The sequence below is a fragment of the Salvelinus sp. IW2-2015 genome, linkage group LG16, assembly GCF_002910315.2.
Source record: "Salvelinus sp. IW2-2015 linkage group LG16, ASM291031v2, whole genome shotgun sequence".
In the NCBI taxonomy this organism is placed as follows: Eukaryota; Metazoa; Chordata; class Actinopteri; order Salmoniformes; family Salmonidae; genus Salvelinus; species Salvelinus sp. IW2-2015.
Window position 1 is genome coordinate 18,899,177 of NC_036856.1, and position 8,285 is coordinate 18,907,461.

General features: G+C 43.0%; 1 long non-coding RNA gene across 1 annotated transcript in view; it reads right to left on the bottom strand.

The window, feature by feature from the left end:
- Positions 1 to 8,285, bottom strand: part of LOC139028938 (uncharacterized) — a 95,714-nt gene that overhangs the window by 73,628 nt on the left and 13,801 nt on the right. The gene's annotated exons all lie outside the window — the stretch shown is intronic.

Genomic DNA, 8,285 nt, shown 5'->3' on the forward strand with positions numbered 1-8,285 from the left:
TTAAGACGTCTTACACCCTAGTCCCTGGAACCACTTGCCTGTGCGCTTTAAGCACATTAATATTGCCTTCACTGATCTCCAATCTCCTCTATCCTGCTGGATTCCCCCCATTTCCCCAAAAGCTTAGTGGCCCTTCCTTTGAATTCACTGAGACAACCTTGTCATTATCAAGTTAAGAAATAATCACTACTAGCCTGTAGTACTGCTAACCACAATGTACTGCATGGCAGCAGACAGACCCTATTGTCACACTATGTTGTGTTCCCTTTGAGAAGTTATGGACACTGCTCCATTATTGTGACTGAATACAAACTCCTGACAAAGGCTAAACATGCATTACCGAATCAAAGAGGACCTCGTGACAGAATATAGGCTACACACAATAGTCACACCAATACTCTACAACATCTCAATTCACCCAATATGAAAATATGTTTTTCATTGTGGATTACAATGATGTGTTATGTTGACACCAAGGACACTGTCTGATCTCAATATGAATGCTTACAGTTCTGTAACGAGCAAGACTATATTGATCTAATGGTGCCCGGACAATAGCAACTTTTGATCAAGCAGATGTAGCAGACAACTGTGTGATGAAGATTGTTGAACACACCATATGATCCTGAAGTTCTTGCTAAGTGCCTTTGACAAAAGTTGTAAGGAGTACAACAACAACTGTGTAACACATTTGAGGATAAATAGTTACAATGATTTGGAACACATCCCATTTTCTCACTAGGCCTACATCACATAATATAATAGTGAGAATGATGTCAGTGGTAGGTTAGCATGGCCTATCTCTCCACCTATGAAAGACTGGACAACATGGCTATCTTGACTTTAACACACCCACCCACCACTCATGAAAGCATGATATGCTTATTTGTCACAGAACTGTCTTGAAGTTGAAGAAACATCTCTTTGTGTTGTTTGGTGATAAGGTTTAAAGAAAACAGCTTGTATCCCTTTACATTCACCCAGCCAGATAAATCGAATGCGTGCCTTTCACACTAGAACCCGCAACTTAAAGACATCTCGACGGATAGGAAATGAATTGCTAGTGAGTGGACACAGCGGCAGGTGCTCTTTAAATCCAGACATGGTGCAGCGCAGAGCGGGGGAGCGACAGACGAATCAAAATTAAAGATGGGCTTTTAAAAAGTACGTATTCATGAGCAAACAAAATGTGCAATATTTATAAACATATATATTCTCCATTATGGGTACACAAAACAGCTTTCCATCTTTGTATTAAGGGAGGAAAGGCGGATTAGAGAAAGCAGTGAGCGTTAGTGACGGGGAGGGCACAGAGATAACTGCAGGTTCATTACCGACGCTTGTGGTCCCCGTTCCAGTACCCGTTACGTTCAATTGAAACATGGAGCTCCATTTCCATATGAACAAAAAGCATTCTCAAAGTGTGTGTTTGTGTGCAGGTAGCTGTGGAGCACCACACCCACATACTCCTTTGACACCCACCCCCACTCCTATCACCTTCATTAATACCCTGCACTTTATATGATGCTCTGTGAGCCTCACTTTGTGCATTTATTAAGAGGTAATTTGGCTAAGCAGGGCTAAATGGAGAAGGGGAGAGAGTAAAAATGCAGGTGTTCCTCAAACATAAAAGCTAACATTCCTTTCTTTTTCTAATCCAAATAGATGAGAGATGGGCTTTGCTTAGAAGTGTGGATTATTTGTTTATTTGAGGCTGGAGCACTGCATTTTCCCATTTGTAGTATTACTGAGCTAACAGTTTAATCGTATATTCCCAAACACAACACATTTAGAGTTCAAAGAGGAGTATATCTCAGTATATTATGACTATTAATATCACAATATTTGCCTTGCCAGAAAATGTCTTGAAGGGATGTTCATATTGTGGCTAACCAAGTATGGTCATTCTCCAAAACATGACCTCTTCTAAAGGAACACGGTATAGTTGTATTGAAGTTGCTTTTTTAAATCAAAACAGAGTCCATGGTCTGTTGGCAGCATACTGTATACTGTACGTTGTAAAGCACAAAATAATTGATTCTACTTTTCATTACAAAAATAATCTCATAGCGCTTGAAAAAGCAAAACAACCAAGAATCAAATAAAGCAACTACAGTATATGATACGAGTAGGTCTGGACTATGATTTTCAGCTAGAGTTGAAAGTTTTGAGTGTTTCAAGCCTCCAACAGATGGAGCGACAGTCAAGAGGGTATTTTTTTGGTATTTTATTAGGATCCCCATTAGCTGTTGCAAAATCAGCAGCTACTCTTCCTGGGGTCCACGCAAAACATTAAACATGACATAATACAGAACATTACTAGACAAGAACAGCTCAAGGACAGAACTACATCAATTCAAAAATGTATGAAAAGGGCACACGCAGCCTATATATCAATACCAATACATACAAACAAACTATCTAGGTCAAATAGGGGAGAGGCGTTGTGCCACGAGGTGTTGCTTTATCTGTTTTTTGAAACCAGGTTTGCTGTTTATTTGAGCAATATGAGATGGAATGTAGTTCCATGCAATAATAGCTCTATATAATATTGTACGCTTTCTTGAATTTGTTCTGGATTTGGGGACTGTGAAAAGACCCCTGGTGGCATGTCTGGTGGGGGAAGTGTATGTGTCAGAGCTGTGTGTAAGTTGACTGTGCAGACAATTTGGGGATTTTCAACACATGAATGTTTCTTATAAAATGAACAAGTGATGCAGTCAGTCTCTCCTCAACTCTTAACCAAAAGAGACTGGCATGCATAGTATTTATATCAGGGCTCTGATTACAATGAAGAGCAAGACGTGTCACTCTGTTCTGGGCCAGCTGCAGCTTAACTAGATCTTTCCTTGCAGAACTCGACCACACGACTGGACAATAATCAAGATAAGACAAAACTAGAGCCTGCAGGACTTGCTCTTTGGAATGGGGTGTCAAAAAAGCAGAGCATCTCTTTATTACGTACAGACCTCTCCCCATCTTTACAACCATTGAATTTACATGTTTTGACCATGACAGTTTACAATCTAAGGTAACACCAAGTAATTTAGTCTCCTCAACTTGTTCAACAGCTACACCGTTCATTACCAGATTCAGCTGAGGTTTAGAACTTAGGGAATGATTTGTACCAAATACAATGCTCTTAGTTTTAGAGATGTATCATCAGCATACATGGACACACATGCTTTGTTTATTAATGCCAGTGGCAGGTCATTGGTAAAAATAGAAAAGCATAGAGGGCCTAGAGAGCTGCCCTGCGGTACACCACACTTTACATGTGTGACATTAGAGAAGCTTCCAGTAAAGAAAACCCTTTGAGTTCTATTAGATAGATAGCTCTGAATCTATGATATGGCAGATGTTGAAAAGCCATAACACATACATTTCTTCAACAACAGGTTATGGCCAATAATATCAACGGCTGCACTGAAATCTAACAGTGCAGCTCCCACAATCTTCTTATTATCAATTTCTTTCAACCAATCATCAGTCATTTGTGTCAGTGCAAAAGTCTGTTGTTAATTTATTTACAGAGAAATAGCATTGTATTTGGTCAAACACAATTTTTTCCCAACAGTTTGCTAAGAGCTGGTCTCAAGTTAATAGGTCTGCTGTTAGTTCCTGTAAAGGCCGCTTTACCACTGTTGGATAGCAGAATTACTTTGGCTTCCCTTCAGGCCTGAGGACAAATATTTTGCTCTCGGTGTAACGATCGTCTACTTCGTCCTCCTCCTCAGACGAGGAGAGGCGAGAAGGATCAGATGACCAATATGCAGCGTGGAGTTTGACATAATGAATTTATTAAACAAGACGAAAAACGGACTACACTTGATAATTAACAAAATAACAAAACGACGTAGACAGACCTGGACATGAGAACTTACATACAACGAAGAACGCACGAACAGGTACAGACTACAAACAAACCGAAACAGTCCCATGTGGCGCGACAAACACAGACACAGGAGACAACCACCCACAACAAACAATGTGAATCAACCTTCCTTAATATGGTTCTCAATCAGAGGAAACGTAAACCACCTGCCTCTAATTGAGAACCATATCAGGTAACCCATTAACCAACACAGATACACATAACATAGAATGCCCACCCTAACTCACGCCCTGACCGACTAAACACATACAAAACAACAGAAAACAGGTCAGGAACGTGACATAACCCCCCCCTTAAGGTGCGAACTCCGGACGCACCAGCATAAAGTCTAGGGGAGGGTCTGGGTGGGCATCTGTCCACGGTGGCATCTGTCCACCGGGCTCAGGCTCAGGGCGTGGTCCCCACCCCACCATAGTCAATTCCCACTTTTGTAGCCCCCTCCCAATGACCACCCTCCAAATACACCCAACTAAAATAAGAGGCATCAGCGGGACAAGGGGCAGCACCAGGACAAGGGGCAGCACCGGGACAAGGGGCAGCACCGGGATTCTTGTTAATTATCAAGTGTAGTTCGTTTTTCGTCTTGTTTAATAATTCATTGTCAAACTACCACGCTGCATATTGGTCATCTGATCCTTCTCGCTCTCCTCGTCTGAGGAGGAGGACGAAGTAGACGATCGTTACAGAACCACCCACCAAACCCGGACCAGCAGGTGAGTACGAGCAGTGGCCCACACACAGGAATCCTGGACATGGGAGGAAATAATGGAGGGAAAAGGACACTGGGCTCACATTGGAGAATATCGTCGCGCTCGTGAGGAGATGGAGGCAGCGAGAGCCCAAGATCGGTGGTATGAGGAGGCAGCACGGAGACGTAGCTGGAAGCCCGTGAAGAATCCCCAAAAATTTATTGGGGGGGGGGGGGACTAAAGGGTAGTGTGCGAGGGCAGGTAGGAGACCTGCGCCCACTTCCCATGCTTACCGTGGAGAGCGGGAGTACGGGCAGACACCGTGTTACGCAGTAGAGCGCACGGTGTCTCCTGTATGTGTTCATAGCCCGGTGCGGGTTATTCCACCTCCCCGCACTGGCAGGCTAGATTGGCATTGACGCCACCATGGCGGCTCAACCGCTGGTGGCGAACTCTGGACTTTCCCAACAGCTTTGCACTAAATCCCCCATGCTTACTCTTCTACGCTATGCAACGCTCTCTCTCGAGGCATATTCACCTGAGACCTCAGATACAACCGTCTTGTTCCGTAACAAGCAACACTCCGCTAGTCCTCCGCACAATCCCCCACTCCTCGTGACCACACTCGTCCTGGGTAGGCCCTCCTCTCGCCATGGGCCCGAACTCCTCCCTATACCTCCGCCACACATACACCACAACGCACACCACCATCTCCAAACCTATCTCCTATCACTCACCCTTTCACCAACGTCCTCGGCGATTCATTCGTCTCTCACACTCACTCTCCTCGTCACCCTCACTCTTCCCCTCTCCGCTCGCTTTATCTCTCTTTTCTCCGCTTCTCCTCTATTACGGCATCGTTCAGATCAGACAGTCTCTCTCTCCTCTCCCGACTCTCACACTCACATCTACCCTCACAGTATATCCAATCACAGGGATTGTCCAGAGCGCGAGATGAGGATCTCCACTGCGTGTGCTGAGTGCCTAATTGCCGGTGAGGTGCAGGAAACGGCAGCGGACGGTGTCAGTGGTGCTTGAAGTGAGGGGAAAGAGAGAGAAGAGGCAGAGAGAGAGGGGAGAAGGGGGATATCATTGTGGAATCTTACGGGTTTAAGGCTTTTTTTTTCTTTCTTCTTTCCACTGCTATCCTGAACCTGCTGGATGTGCCACAACTATTGCAGCTATGCTGTCACTGCAAGCGGTCCCTTCCTCTCTCTGGACAGAGCTCTCTATCCACTCAATGATGGATATGCAAACAGCTCAGTGGGAGATCTCTGCTTCGTTGTCCTCTTTGAATCACTGATTTTGTGTTCTCAGGTAAGTGTTTTAAGTCTGTAAAAGAATACTGATAGGAAGTGATGTACAAACATAGGAGAATATCTGCACTTAATGTCAGTTTATCAGCTATGATTTGTCAATATATAAGTAGCCCGCCTGAGTGGTTTGAATGTCTGTACGTATATGCGCTGTGATATATTTATGTTGGTTATTGGTTTAACTGCGTTAAGTTTTTTTTGTAGGCTTGATATGATTCAGGAGGTGGGGGGATGGCGGGGGGGGAAGCAATATCTGGCATTCCAGCCAAAGCAGTAAACGGCTTCAACAGATTTACTGGAGAAAGCAATGAATGTTGTCTTTAAAAAATGTTAGCTTTTCATCACTTTTTGGCTGATAACTATCTGATTCCCTGTTGATAAGTGTAATGAACACTTACTGGACAAGAAAAATGTTCAGGATTTAATATTCCGTCAGAATTTTTTTTTTTAAGGTGTTGATAACCATTGATCAAAAATTGAACTTAGCCATTATTGCTCTTTTGAATGACTCTAAACAGTAACGAGGTCATCTTGACATTGATAACTCACGCAACATAAATTTACATGGCTTTTTGAATTTCAGGAATATCAATGATAGTAGATCAAGTGCTCATAGTACAGTGAGATGTAATAGGTGTTCAATGGTTAAAACATAACTAAAGTGTATTGCTGGCTGAAGACAGTTGAGTATCCATGGGTGGGATGGTACTACCACGTGTTCTTTTGCAAGCTTCATGTGACGAGGAGATAGGATCTTGTGCCTGGGACTGGAGACTTATCATGAGTAATGACATGTGTCGAATCTTGACGCCACAGGGCAGGGCACTGGCAATCACCATTCAGGGCATGATCAGATTCTCTCTCCTCTCTCGCTTTCTCTTCCTCTCGATCCTCTCTTCTCTTTCTCATCTATTAGATCTGTCCTCGCTCATCTCTCGCCCTCTCTCTCTCTATGCCCCGTTTTATACATGGTTCTAACCTGGTGGGGTGAGTGCTTACATTAACATGTGTAGACGATTAAAATACGGATTGTCTCTCTGACACTCCTTATGTAGTCGGGACACCATTGCAATTGGATATCAAATCAAGTGTAAAACTTAGATCTGGAGAGTCAAACCATTTAAATCCTCATTATAAACAGGCCTCTAAATCATGTCAGGTAGCACCACTAGACTTAGACATTAAAATAATTGTCTGATTTTTTTATTATGATTGGTAAATAATTTAAATACAGGGAAGGAAGCAAGAAATATCTGGTCGCAATGCAGACACAGTTGGGACACGTTTTACATGCCCATGTGTGATCCAATCACGGACAACCGTTAGTGGCGACAAGGTGTAACTAGTGCTTCTAAAACAGTTCAAGAAGTTTGTTCTCCCTCCTCAATTCTATAGAGACGTGGTTTCATGTGCCCATTTTTATTATTATTCTGTTTTTGTTTATGATTCATCTCTTTCCTATACTCGTCTCTGTCTCTACAGAAACCTCGGTCTAGAAAACTCAGCTCAAGGTATGGCCCCTACCATCTTCTATCTATCCTAGGCCCTCCACATCCTTTTATTTTTTTCATTTAAATAGGCAAGTCAGTTAAGAACATAATTTCTTAATTTTACAATGACCCTAGATCAATAGAAAACCCCTCGGGTGCATACCCTCCTGCCAGACGACACAGGGCCCATTCTGTGCAAAAACCCACCGCCCTTATGGACTCCCATCAGGTCAGTTGTGATACAGTAATATGGACAATTGGGAAGGAACATTAACGGTTCAGGGGGTGGAACATAACACAATCTGCCTTGTCATGGCGTCTCTCTCATCCAGGGAAACAGCCCTCCAAGTTCCCACAAGTATTCTCTTCCTTCCCACTTTTAACAATGTCAATGCGTCCAGTGTAATGCACTCTGCCTGTCATGGCAATGCTAAACCTACTTTTCGGAGGATTCTCCATTTCATAATCTATTAAGCTTTCAGTGAGCAGATAGGGAACGTAGGCTTTTTAAAAAGCTCCCCTACTCTCTGTAACAGAAGTGCTTGTGCAGTGGATGCATCTTTAAAGTCAATGTCAATGAGCACTAGCTTTAAGGTGAAGCCTGTGCAGACCAGCAAGGTACATAAAGAATCCACGCAACTGGGGGATTACCTATCCTATACTTGTGTGAGTGTCTAACTGAAGGGCATGCGATTACAATCACTAAATACAATACCAAAAACTAAAAAAAACCGCTTGCAGTTGTCTCACAGTATTCACATTCTCTCAAAAAATCACAATGCTGTTGCATAAGTGGATGGCGAAGTGCTTTCGGAATATTCAAAGCCATTACAGTACCCTTCAAAAGTAATCATAACCCTTGAACTTTCTTCACATTTTGTTGGTAATACAGACA